Source organism: Gorilla gorilla, chromosome 13, assembly GCF_029281585.2.
Source record: "Gorilla gorilla gorilla isolate KB3781 chromosome 13, NHGRI_mGorGor1-v2.1_pri, whole genome shotgun sequence".
NCBI classification, from domain to species: Eukaryota; Metazoa; Chordata; class Mammalia; order Primates; family Hominidae; genus Gorilla; species Gorilla gorilla.
The window spans coordinates 102397288-102410142 of record NC_073237.2 but is presented as its reverse complement, the minus strand read 5'-3'; the positions used below and the strand labels follow the sequence as shown (position 1 = coordinate 102410142).

General features: G+C 38.4%; 1 long non-coding RNA gene across 2 annotated transcripts in view; it reads left to right on the top strand.

Moving 5' to 3' along the window:
- LOC129524549 (uncharacterized) overlaps positions 1–11317 on the top strand; it is an 89288-nt gene extending 77971 nt beyond the window's left edge. The window contains exon 4 of one of the 2 annotated variants that reach the window (XR_010130315.1): positions 11234–11317. This is a non-coding gene — a long non-coding RNA (uncharacterized lncRNA). Of the gene's footprint in view, positions 1–7128; positions 7268–11233 lie in introns of those variants that run through there. The other variant, XR_008668344.2, reaches the window with a different exon arrangement.
- Positions 11318–12855: the final 1538 nt, after the last annotated feature.

The following is a 12855-nucleotide window of genomic DNA, read 5'->3' as shown; positions in this document are numbered from 1 at the left end:
GCCAAAATAAACAAGGAAACAACAGGATAAATAAACTTAGGCAATAAATTCTGTAAAGAAAATACAACTGTCACATCCCTTGTAAGTTGGATTCCTAGGTATTTTATTCTCTTTGAAGCAACTGTGAATGGGAATTCACTCATGATTTGGCTCTCTGTTTGTCTGTTATTGGTGTATAAGTATGCCTATGATTTTTGCACATTGATTTTGTATCCTGAGACTTTGCTGAAGTTGCTTATCAGCTTAAGGAGATTTTGGGCTGAGACGATGGGGTTTTCTAGATATACAATCATGTCATCTGCAAACAGGGACAATTTGACTTCCTCTTTCCCTAACTGATACCCTTTATTTCTTTCTCTTGCCTGATTGCCCTGGCCAGAACTTCCAACACTATGTTGAATAGGAGTGGTGAGAGAGGGCGTCCCTGTCTTGTGCCAGTTTTCAAAAGGAATGTTCCAGTTTTTGCTTATTCAGTATGATATTGGCTGTGGGTTTGTCATAGATAGCTGTTATTATTTTGAGATACGTCCCATCAATACCTAATTTATTGAGAGTTTTTAGCATGAAGGGCTGTTGAATTTTGTCAAAGGCCTTTTCTGCATCTATTGAGATAATCAGGTGGTTTCTGTCTTTGGTTCTGTTTATATGCTGGATTACGTTTATTGATTTGCATACTTTGAACCAGCCTTGCATCCCAGGGATGAAGCCCACTTGATCATGGTGGATAAGCTTTTTTATGTGCTGCTGGATTTGGTTTGCCAGTATTTTACTGAGGATTTCTGCATTGAAGTTCATCGGGGATATTGGTACAAAATTGTCTTTTTTGGTTGTGTCTCTGCCAGGCTTTGGTATCAGGATGATGCTGGCCTCCTAAAATGAGTTAGGGAGGATTCCCTCTTTTTCTATTTATTGGAATAGTTTCAGATGGCCATACTGCCCAAGGTAATTTATAGATTCAATGCCATCAAGCTACCAATGACTTTCTTCACAGAATTGGAAAAAACTACTTTAAAGTTCATATGGAACCAAAAAAGAGGCCACATTGCCAAGGCAATCCTAAGCCAAAAGAATAAAGCTGGAGGCATCACGCTACCTGACTTCAAACTATACTACAAGGCTACAGTAACCAAAACAGCACGGTACTGGTACCAAAACAGATATATAGATCAATGGAACAGAACAGAGCCCTCAGAAATAATACCACACATCTACAACTATCTGATCTTTGACAAACCTGACAAAAACAAGCAATGGGGAAAGGATTCCCTATTTAACAAATGGTGCTGGGAAAACTGGCTAGCCATATGTAGAAAGCTGAAACTGGATCCCTTCCTTACACCTTATACAAAAATTAATTCAAGATGGATTAAAGACTTAAATGTTAGACCTAAAACCATAAAAACCCTAGAAGAAAACCTAGGCAATACCATTCAGGACATAGGCATGGGCAAGGACTTCATGTCTAAAACACCAAAAGCGATGGCAACAAAAGCCAAAATTGACAAATGGGATCTAATTAAGCTAAAGAACTTCTGCACAGCAAAAGAAACTACCATCAGAGTGAACAGGCAACCTACAGAATGGGAGAAAATGTTTACAATCTACTCATCTGACAAAAGGCTAATATCCAGAATCTACAAAGAACTCAAACAAATTTACAAGAAAAAAACAAACAACCCCATCAACAAGTGGGCGAAGGATATGAACAGACACTTCTCAAAAGAAGACATTTATGCAGCCAAAAGACACATGAAAAAATGCTCATCATCACTGGCCATCAGAGAAATGCAAATCAAAACCACAATGAGATACCATCTCACACCAGTTATAATGGCAATCATTAAAAAGTCAGGAAACAACAAGTGCTGGAGAGGATGTGGAGAAATAGGAACACTTTTACACTGTTGATGGGACTGTAAACTAGTTCAACCATTGTGGAAGTTTGTGTGGCGATTCCTCAGGGATCTAGAACTAGAAACACCATTTGACCCAGCCATCCCATTACTGGGTATATACCCAAAGGATTATAAATCATGCTGCTGTAAAGATGCATGCACACATATGTTTATTGCAGCACTATTCACAATAGCAAAGAACCAACACAAATGTCCATCAATGATAGACTAGATTAAGAAAATGTGGCACATATACACACCATGGAATACTATGCAGCCATAAAAAAGGATGAGTTCATGTCCTTTGTAGGGACATGGATGAAGCTGGAAACCATCGTTCTCAGCAAACTAACACAAGGACAAAAAACCAAACACTGCATGTTCTCTCTCATAGGTGGGAATTGAACAATAAGAACACGTGGACACAGGGCAGGGAACATCACACACTGGGGCCTGTTGTGGGGTGGGGGGAGGGGGGAGGGATAGCATTAGGAGTATACATAAAGTAAATGACGAGTTAATGGGTGCAGCACACCAACATGGCACATATATACATATGTAACAAACCTGAATGCTCTGCACATGTACCCTAGAACTTAAAGTATAAAATATATATATATATATATATACACACATATGAAAAGAAAACCAGATAACATAATAAAGAATGACTGGGTATACAAAGATAGGAAACTTTAGATAGAGCATCTACAAAGTCTTCCTCTGGTTTTTATTTAAGCCTTCCTTTATTATGTTTACTTCATTGGGTTATAATTATCTGTTCCTTTATTCATCTCCCAAACTCTCCCAACTGAAGTGTGACATTTCTTAGTTTCAAGGATAAAATACAGTGTCTGGTGCAAATTAGGCCATCAATAATTTTTCCCTGGATTACATTTTTTAGGGACACACATGGAAAAAACCTTTTTTTTTTCCCTGGGAAAGAAATGGGGTTGAAACCAGGAAAAGCTTCAGAAAGTGGGTAAGGAAATGCATAGAAGCAGAAAATTACATGCCACATTTGGGGGTAGCATGACAGGAAGTAACCAGAAGGTTAAAGTAAAGGCTGGTTGTGGCCAGGTAATGAAAAACCATCAATGTCCTGCCAAGAAGCTTGGACTTTCTCCCTTATGCAATGTGGGAGCCATCAGAGATTTTACAACAAAGGAGGCAAAAACAAGGTCTGGAAGGCAGAAAAATCACTCTAGTAGCTGGTAAAGAGATGGAAGAAAGAGGAAAGGCATCAGGAAGGGGTATCAAGTCAAAAGCAGCTACAATGGTATGATTGAGAAAAGAGGAGAGAGGCTGAGCTGGTTATGACAGCATAGACAGAGACACAATGTGGATTCAAGAGACATTAATGAGAAAAAGTCAGTAGGACTTGGGGAGAGACTGATATATACAATGTCTTAAGAAAATAGATACCTTGAGCAGTGTTGAATCAGTCAACAAACATGGAATAATTTTCCTCTCTGCCTATATGAAAGTCTGAACCAAGTCTAAAGCCCTTTTTGGGCCAGCAACCAGCATGGACTTTTACTCTCAGCTGTTCAGTTTGACATGAAGTCTTTGTATCTGAGGATGTCAGCCATTGAACTATGCAGGCTAACTCTCATCTTCACAAAGAGAGTCTGTCTGCACAGCAGTGGCTTGCAACTTAATATTTTGCATAAAAATTCATGAGGAGCAGTATCTATTTCAGCTATGTTATAAAGTAGTAAAAGGAAGAGAGAGGGAGGAAAAGAAAAAGTTCAGCCCTGCACTCAGATAAGGTTCATTCTGAGTGATGATTGCGAGCTATCCTTGGAAATTACAGATGCTACTTGGTTCACTATTATTTTGCAGCATCTCCAGTAATCTTCCGTGATCATTTATAACAGCATGTCTGATGACTTTCAAAATATAACGGGAAAGGGTACTTCTGTGAAGCATGTCTACTCAAAGAAAAAATCAATCTTGGCTGCTGAGGGAGTGAACTTTGTACCACCACGATCAGACAGTTAGAGATTTCAACATATAAAAATAGGAATGGCAGGGGTCCAGTCCTCCAATGTATATATGTGTATAATGTGTGTTCCAGTTGCTTGAACAGTTTGGGATTTCTCCTTTTATCCAAACAAAATACTACATGTGTCAGGAATCCAAATTAGCACACTCTAGTAATAACTCCATTATAATAACTACTAATGTTTATATCATGCCTTTACAGTTTGCTAAGTACCTGTCACACACCTGAGCTGCTAAACATCAAAAATACCTCACATTTTCCAACCTTCTTTTCTTCTTTGACAATCATTCCTATTACCTGGAATGTTCTCTGACATCTGTACTCCCACATTTTAAGGGCAAGCACCGAACTTCCTTCCCTGTATGATAGTCTTTGGTTAGTTTCACTCTCACAAGAGAATAGTGTTTTATAATGAGATCAAGATCTCTGACAGGCAGTGTAGTGTTAGCAATATTTAGGATCAGAAGACTTGGGTTCAAGCATTAGTTTCACAATGTATTAGCTTTATGACCTGGGTGTGTCTTTTGACCTCGAAACAAGAGCCAAAATGTTCTTTATATGATTTTTATGTAAATCAAAATAGATGATATAAACCTATTTAGTAATACTGATTATATAAATGTTAATTATTAGTATTTTGTTATATTTACTTCACAGGACTATTATGAGGACTAAATAATTCATGTAAAGCATTTTTCCCAGTGCCTGGTATATAGAAAATGCTTGATGAACATTTATTATTAGTAAAACTTACTTGTTGATTCAACTGATAGTAATTACAAGTATCCTATGTGTAAGGCACTGCAGTTGATATAGCACCTCATTGATCTTCTGAATAATTTATTATTAGAATATAAAAACATTGTTGTCACGAACAAACAATTTAACATAATAATTAGTAGCACTAGCTCTGGAATCAGGCCACCTAAGACCTAAGTCTAATTCTAATTCTTTACGCCTGTGAACCTTGGGCACATTGCTTAACCTGCCTGTGCCTCATTTTTTTAATCTATAAATGAAAGAAAACAATAAATCCTTAAATACAGGGTTGTCATAAAGATTAAGCAAATTAGTTCATGGAAAGAGGCTAAAAAATGTTTAAAACATAGCTCAATAAATGTTATGTATTATAATATTTTAGTGTAACTACTTCATAGATAAAATGTTTTCTTATCAATCAAAAAAAGTTGTAGTAAAGAACGAGCTCAATTATTTTTTGCATCCATGTCACTGCTCCTAATTCACCTGTTGTCTCCATTTTCATCGTCTCCCAATGGACCCTCCATACTCTAGCCAGACTCAACTTTCTGAGACCTCAAGCTGATCATTTTAAACCTTGCAAAAGATCCTTCACATGGTTTAAGGCGTTTTCCATTATCTAGTTCTACCTGCTTCTGCTTCCTCTACAACTTATCTTAGCCAATTCTCCAGATTGTCCTGGATACAGAGCCATGGAGATGTGTTAGAAGAGATGAGCCCATCCCCTCCAGTAACATCCAGAAGCCACACACTCCCATTTTTAGTATGAATAATGGATAGCTTATCATTTTACGCCAAGGTGCTATGTGAACACAACTTTCACGCATGTTTCTTAGCTCTTTTTTACAACCAGAATGCTGCCCCCAAGCTCTCCTATGTAGAAATTCTGAAGTCATCATGCTTAATTGCCTGCCCACTCAAAACAAGCCATTCCCTTTCAGATCTCCCTATCATATGTTCAAAAGATTTTCTTTCCCTGGAATTCCACATCCACTCTACCCATCCCGGCCCCACTACTAAAGCCCATTGATCATTTCTAGATTAAACTCAATTGTCATCTCCTCTAAGAAGGCTCCTAGGACTCTGGCAGATGCAGTCATTCTCATAATGCTTTATGCTTGGCAGAATGTCCTCACATTATGTGTTTCCCAAAGTAGGGTTTAGCTCAGTGTTTTTGTTACCTGACATGGACCAAGCACCTAGTAAATACTCCATAAATATTAGCCTCAGTCAATATTTGAAGGGTCATATTACCCACATAGAAAACTTTGACTAATAGAAGGATAAAAATAAAAAGGCACCAGCGATATCAGCAACTGTAGATTGTTGGTTGATACTAGATTTTTTGGTTTAGCTTCTTCCTGACAATAGTAAAAGTTTCCAAAGGCAAGTAACCATTTTAATAAATGTCAGTAATGCTGTTATCACCATTTTAAAAAAACATATTGACAGTCTGTAAAATACCTATCTCTGTAAGGGGTGTTAGAGACACAGCTATGACAAATAAGTAGCCAGCTATTTTGAACCAAAACAAAAAATTTAAGGGTCTAAAAGAAGAAGAAAAATAATGATAATAATATCTACAATTCTCTGAGTAACTTTGTTATTTTAGGATTGCATCTGGTACAGTGCATAAATTACCTCATTTTAATCTTGCAATAATTTTTTATGTTAAATATTTTCACCTCCATTTTATAGATGAAAAAGGTAAATAACTTGCCCAAAGTAATAACTACTCAGGAAATGAAGGATTTGAATCTACATTTGAATGTTTTTCAGAACCTGCTATTAAGCTATCAATTTCAGAAGTAACTTCTAGATTTCTGAAGTAGTTTCTGGAAGGATCTCTTAGTCTAGACACGTATCAATACCAACACATGAGCAACAAGCATTTGAGGACTTTCTGAACATACGTCTTGGCCTCCAGCCACTTTATTTTTAAGAATATAAACTTTATTTCTAAGATTACTCTCAATGACAGTTGCCCCAGATCCAAGTCACACATGCCCTCTCCCACCAAATCAATCTGAATATTACTTTCAAATATCACCTTAGCATGCCATTTCGATTTTGATGAAGTTAGGGAGATAGACTGGGACAAAAGGGTGAAGGACCTTGAGAATTCAAATAAAAAATTATCATCCTTTTCCAAAGAGTCCTATTGCACTGAACGTTTCTGAGCACATAAACCATATATGCACAGCAAGATTTTAGAATATAAATCTAGCAACAGTGTAAAGATAGATATGAAAGGGAGGGGGATAAGCTTAGAGGAAATATTGTATTGTGACAAAATACTAGAGAACTGGTAATAGAAGTGGAAAGAACGAAGACATTAAAAAAGGAAGAATGTAAATGATGCTAAAAATGTCTAGATAACCGTGGGGAAAGCAAAGGTGGAAACAAAGATTGACTCCAAGACTATAGGAAAGAATGTGAATTACACTGTTTTTTTTTTTCCCTAAGGTGATGGGAAGACAGCTAATTGGTGTGTCTGTGCATAATTGGGGTCATGATAGAGGAAGCAGGAGTATAGATGGGCCAGTGAGTACCAGTTGAGAGAACAGGAGTGGCTGAGATTTATAAGGAAGTAAGTAGAAAGAGTTCAAGAATAGATGTTAAGGATAAAGCCTGAAACACAACTCCATTCAGAAAATTTAGTTATTCAAGTCAATATATGTCTATTGAGCACCAACTGTGTGCCAGGTACTGTTCAGGGTCCTGGAGACCTAGCAGTGAGCAAAGCTCCACTCCTCCTACAGCTTACAATAAAGCAGACTCTGAAGTAGTAGCCACAGAGGTAGAGAGAAAACTGGGATACTTTAATAATCAGAAATTCAATGAAAAGTTTCAAAAGGGAATTGGTGGTCAATCACATGGACTTACAGTCTATCTTTATCAGAAAATCAGAAAAATAAAACTATGCATGTTCAAAAAACATAACAGTGCAAACAATAGTCATCACTGGAGCCCATATTTGAAATAGAACTGTCCATCAGAAAAGATGAAAGTGATTGAAAATTAAAAAGCAGGTCTCTGAAACCTCTTCAGGATGGATAATTATAGGAACATCAAGACAGTGTTTTTGGCCATTTAAATAATGTCCCGAAAGTGGGATAGGACATTAACCAGAAGGGAAGAGAAGAGAGAGGCTGAGGAAATTCAAAATGTGGCTTATCTCAAGCAGTTTTTAAAAGGAATGTGTATATTTTAACAGGAATCTAATCCATATGTTCCAGATTCTTTTACATTCTACAAAATGTCGGCACATAAGAGCTCTTTGATGTCCAGAGATCTTTCCAATTCTTTTTATGAGACTTGCTAAGCCATATCACTTCCAAATTGGAAGTTATGTTTTATCTAGAATAAACAAGCTCACATGCCAGCAAGCCAGAGTTTGGGTCAAAGAAGAAATGACACGACCCCCAGCAAACATGTAGAACATAAAAATGATTTCCTTCCTTGACTTACGTGGTCCACATGTGAGGGGACATGAATCCATTAAGCACAAAACCATAAAGCAAGTGCATAGACTTTCAGTCCAGCTGCCATAGGTGGGGACAGGAAGTGGGGAGACTAGTCACAGCAAACACAGTTGATAGGAGAATACATGAAGTAATCATAGAGTAAATGATTTTTAAGAAATGCAAGAAAAATATTATCTTAGCTAACATTCAGCCCAGAAATTGTTTTATCCATGGAAAGTCAGGGAGAGCTATAAAGACTCTCCTATCACCATAGTGCAGAAAGAAGACATTTTGTAATAAGAATTTTACAAAGCAAGTTTTCCTGTAAGAATATTCCTCCTCTAGCATTTTCACGGATTTATGCGATAGCAATTAAGAACAGAAATCACTGGAGAAATAGAAACACAGGGAGAAATCTTTACAATATAGATTGAACTTAAGCAATTTCATTCATAAGGATTAAAAACTGTGAAATCAGTATAGAGAATCTGCCGAGCTGCTTCTGTTTCTTTGTTGCCATCAGAGCAGAAACAAATGGATGAAGTTACAAGATTGGCTCAGCCATCTACAGCATGCATGTGGCAAGAGACACTGGTGATGTATTAGTTTGCTTTCTAATTTATGTCATTTTCTTTAGGACAATTTCCTCATTCTATAGGACACTAAGATGTTACTAAGCTCTTTTATCCATAGTTTCTGGGATTTTATGTTTCATAAAGAAGAAATGTTTGTTAGCCTTAATGTACTACTACCATCTATAGAGGATGGGCTCTGAAAAATGGAGAAGCCATCGCTTGCCAAAACTGGTACAAAAATATGAAAGAGCTAAGACAGAGCCAAACTGCTTAGCATAAGAGGAGAATTTAAGGGTGAGAGAAAATCTGGGAAAGGGAAGAAAGAAACCAGTAAGATTGGAGAAAGGGTGGGCTGGAAGGAACCTCTTTGATAATAAATGCAGAAAGACAAGCAAATAGGTATATCTTCCAGACTTTACCTGAGTTGTCTGCTGTGCAGAATTCACTGTGACCCTGTGATTCTATTTAGAGTCTTACAAAGGAGAAGAATTTTGTGTCAGAATGGGCAGGCACCCAACAAAGAGTCAGACTATGCAGATGCACAGGGGTGGAGTTAGCTGGCTTAAATTTGAAAAGGACAACTTCTTTCCCTACCACATGTTCTTGACTCAGTCCACAACGCTGATAGTTGAAAAGAGGCAGAGGAATGCCAAGAGTACACATCACAACCCACAGGCACTTGTCCCTCTGAAAAAAAAGCTACAACTCATGTCAATGGCACTGAAATGCATGCCCATGATCTAATCCAGAATATCATCTGTGAGTTTCAGTGCCTGACATAGTTCCTGGCACACCATAAAGACTCAATAAATGTTGAAAGAGTAAATGAGCCACAGAAGTAATCAGTCTGATGTGAACTGACAAGGAACAATGGGGTCCACAAAGAGTTAGATGTGTAGATGCCATGGAACAGGATGGGGACAATAAGAAAGCATCCATTGCCTTGCTTCTCAAAGTGCAGCCAATGAGCAGCATCGGCATCACCCGGGAGCCTGTCAGAAATGGAGCACCTCAGGCTTCACTCCAGACCCCTGAATCTGCATTTATATCTTGATGAGGTTCCCAAGTGATTGGTAGGCCCATGAAAAGTTTGAGAAACACTTATATAGACCCTAAATATGACAGGCAACACTAACGCCATGGCTAAGAGTGTCATCACCGTCAAAGTGAGGAGGGATTGGTATTTATCCCAAGATCATTCTGTGGGGATGCCTGTACACTATTTACCTGTAACTCTGAAGGGTAAATTCTGTTTGCCTTAACAAGTCTTTTGTCTTCATAAATTCCTAAGTAGAGAAAAACTTATTTGGATACCATTATAAGACAGATGATATAGATATAAATATATAGACATAGATAGATATGTTATAAGTTACTTCCCGTTCCTTTGGACTCAATATATATTTGCAGTGGTCAAATTTGCAGCATCCTAAGAAAGAATACATATGCCTACTTCTGACATGCCAGATATTTTGCATACATTATCTCTTAACAGTGATAACGGTAACAAGAAGAGCTAAAAGGTGTTGATTGCTTACAGGCACAGCACTTAATTCTTATAGATTTAGTTTGTACATTTGATCCTCCAAGGGACCTAGAGCATGGATTCTCTCCTTACCCTCATTTAATCCTTCAGCACTGTAACAGGGGTATTTTTATGTCCACATTATAGTTACAGATATAGAAGGAAACAGAGCAACGAAAGCATTAGCAGTTTTTGCATTCAAATCCAGACTTCCACATCTCCAATACCTACAGTTTTTCCATTGTATCACATAGCCGAACAGTAACCAATGTGGATGCAAAGGTACATCTCTCTTTTTGAGTAATGGTATTTCAGTAAGGGTCCATTGCTGATGGCTGAGCGACACCCAAAGCAGCAGCCCCAAATACTCTGAAATCAGATTCACTAGAGTTATAAGTTGTTTTCCATGTCAGTGTACAAGGTGATGGGAACATAAGCCACATTGAAATGATTTTGTATCAAGATGACAGAAGCAGAAAGTGGCCTATACACATTCTTCCCAAGTGTGGGCTACAGTTCACCATCATTTGCACATGGGATGACCTCACTGTTTCTGGGTGCTCTTAACACAACTTGGAAACTCATTCCTTACTCTCCCCACTCACCCGGAGAGGAGAGTGCTCCCTCAGTGCTCCCTCTGTCTAAGGCCAAGGATGATCATTTCTAAGAATGAATCTTCTTTTAGTTATTTTTTGTCCCAGGCAAGTTGCTCAAGTACTGGCAGTGCAGCAGAGCAGGAGAAGCTTCTCATGGAATCCTGGAGGATCAGGTGGGGAATGCCTTGCAAGAGGCTACATGAGATGCCAGAGATGTGCAGGGGCATGGAACCTCATGCTGGGTTCCTTTACTGCTCCCATTTTCATGTTTCTCTGTCTATGAAAGTGAGTCTATTTTACCTCAGCTGAAATCAGTGCTAGATACATCAATCAAGGTAGAGCCTAGGAAGTACTAAATAAGGAAATTATTTTTATCCAAACCTCATTGCTATATATTTTCTGTTTCAGAAGCATTGATTCCTCAAGGGACCCACATCACACCAAAAAAGAGTCATCATGCGAACTACAACTCAGGCAATTCTGCAAGCTGGCACCAAATCTCCCTCTTGCACGATCACTAGTTTCAATAAAAGTTTTATTAAAGAAAAATGGGTTTGTGTTGGTTTCCCAGAGCTGTCTAACAAAATACCACTAACTAGGGGGCTTAAAATAATATAAATTTATTGTCTCACAGTTCTGGAGACTAGAAGTCCAAAATCAAGGCATCAGCAGGGTGGGCCATGCTCCCTCTGAATCTTTCCTTGCTTCTTCCTAGCTTCTGGTGATTTTCTGGCAATCCTTGGCGCTCCTTGGCTGTGGCTGCATAACTCCAATGTCTGCTTTCTTTGTCTCATAGTGTTCTCTTTGGGCATCTCTGTCTACATATTGCTGTCTTAGAAAGTCACCAGTCATATATGATTAGGGGCCGATCCTACTCCAGTATGACGCCATCTTAACTAATTTCATCTAGGGAAAAAAATCCCTATTTCCAAATAAGGTGACATTCTAAGATACTGAAGGGTTAGGACTTTGACATCTTTTTTTTGGGGGGGGGGGGTGTCATGGGAGACACAATTCAACCTATGACAGGGTGAATCCCAATTACTATAACACAGAACAATTATACTATTCCAAACTCCCTGGCATCCTCAAAAGCACGTTTCCTCATATCAGTTTTAGTTCTCAGACTAGTTTCAGTTCACGAAGACTCACTAGTTACTTTCCAGACCAATGTTGTAAGGCAGGATGACGCGAGGAGTAGAAAAAGTTCAGATTTTAGAGTCAGAATGATCTGAATTCTAATGCCAGATCCAACATTTTACATAAGAGATCTGGGACATGTCAATTCACTTCTCTGAACCTCAGTTTCCTCAACCTCAAATGTGGATAGTAATTAACTGTAGCTGACTTTGTAAGTGTCCCACCCATGTTCCCTTGAGTCCTCCACCTGCCGATACTGGCACATTTTTGCCTAAGAATATATCTGCTGGAGCTTACTCTGCTGATCCAAGGTGAGCCACAGTTACCGGAGAATTACCGTTATCTCAGAGTGCCGCCAAGTGAGTAGCTGGACCTGGTGTATAAAATGCCCCAGCTCCCTCACACCTTCACTAGGATAACCCTGAAGTGCTTGTTCTACAATAGCTCCTGAAGGTGCTCAGCAGGATTAACCCCAGTTGCCCACAGCGTTAACGTTCTTGATAGCACACCCTGAATTTGCTGTTTCCCTTTCCTGCTCACTACTTCTCCATTCATATCTCCTGGGATCATCGTTCAAATAAACTGCAGTGGACCCTTGAATAATGCAAGGGCTAGGGGCAGTAGAAAATATATGTATCATTTCTCATCCCCCAAAAACTTAACTACCAATAGTCTATTGTTCACTGGAAGCCTTACTGATAATGTAAACAGTAAATTAACACATATTTTGTACATGATATGTATTATGTACTGCATTCTTATAATAATGCAAGCTAGAGAAAGGAAAATGTTATTAAGAAAATCATAAGGAAGAGAAAGTCTATTTACTAGTCATCAAGACAAAATGATTCATCTTAAAGGTCTTCATCCTCATTGTCTTCACATTGAGA